This window comes from Morone saxatilis, unplaced genomic scaffold (genome assembly GCF_004916995.1).
Source record: "Morone saxatilis isolate NCDOM2014 unplaced genomic scaffold, NCSU_SB_2.0 Contig14, whole genome shotgun sequence".
Lineage (NCBI taxonomy): Eukaryota > Metazoa > Chordata > Actinopteri > Moronidae > Morone > Morone saxatilis.
The window spans coordinates 7685060-7686596 of NW_023339696.1; positions in this window are offsets into that span (position 1 = coordinate 7685060).

Genomic DNA, 1537 nt, shown 5'->3' on the forward strand with positions numbered 1-1537 from the left:
CATCCCTTGCCTCGCACCCTTGATTTTCATCGCCTAATATCAGTATATGACAGGGTATGTGTGTCATATGTTATCTTGAGAACAGTCTCCTGTAAGAGTAGAGAGACTGACAGATTGCAGAGGCAGAGCTGAGTCTTGGTTCTAGGCTGAATTTGAAAGAGTTTAGCCCAAGTACTCACGTCATTGAGAAGAAAAACTTGCTTCCACTGAAGCTCCTTGTGTGGGACTTTCAAGGAAAATGTTGCTCTTTTTAGCATCACAGTCTTGATCTTATCCAGAGTGTAGCCTCAATCTCAACTCTACAGAGCTGAGGCAGCTGTTGCTCCCATCCCCACGAGGCGACTCTAATAGATGACAGACTGATGTTAATCACACACAGAGAATGAGCCTCAGGGAGGGTTGATGGTTTGACTAGACCAAAACTCTCTATGAAACAGCTTTCAATGCAATAACTGGGGTGTAGTTTTAAATTGATTTAACTGTCTTCATTGTGACTTTCCCTGGAGTTACAGAGATTCTCAGGACAACGAAATGTTTATCCTCTTTCCTTTTTCTTTACGGCCTGATTTGATTTCTTCTTGTCCCTTTTTATTTCTCTCTTTCTACTTTCTATTTAAATCATTTTGCAAGGAACAAACTCACCCATAGGATTTCCCAACTATTCTGTGCTTCTGTGCAATGAATGACTTCATCTTCAGTGTGTGTGTGTGTGTGTGTGTGTAACACATAATCACATAATCATAGCCTACTAACAGCTGTACATGTTTTGGTAGGATAAACTAATTTGTGTGTGTGTGTTATTCCAAGTGCCATTGGCGTGCTCTGGCGATACTACGGCCACCTGTGGAGTGTTGACACGTACATGATACATACATGATACATGATACATACAAACACAAGTGGGAGTTAGACAGATGTTGTGCGGTTGTAGATAAAAAGAAAAGACTAAGAAGAGGGACGGAATACCCAGAAAGATCTCTAAATCATTACTTCCACCTGTTCCTCTTGCAATTATGAGCATATGTGTGTGAGAGTGGGACAGAGAGAAAGAGAGATGTGTGTGGTTGGGGGGGTTCAGACACATCAGCAGTCAAAAAATGATCTAAAGATAGAAATGTTTTTATTTGTGAGACAAAAAGTGGATGTGTGTGTGAGCCTAGCTTCTGGGAGTGTGTGGTGTCCGGCAAGCTGTTTCACTGCTTATGTGGATTTATTTTGTCCTGTAAACAGGCTGGTGAGAGGGTCCATTGTTCCACCAGCTAATACTGAAGCCGGGGCTAACCCCAGTGCTGCTAAAGAGCCAAATCCCTCAACCCGTTATCCCTGCCCACCCAGTTCTCCCTCAACCTTTAACAGTGTTTTAGCCCCACTGTATGCTATACTTAACATTCCTGACAAACATGTTTTTAAAGCATTTTATATCATTTTAGATCAAATAATGCATTTACTTGATTTGATATCATATCTGCATTCTTGGGTGCTCTTAAGTCTCACCTTCATTATCGTTGTAATAATGCAGTTTTATAAAGATTATTTC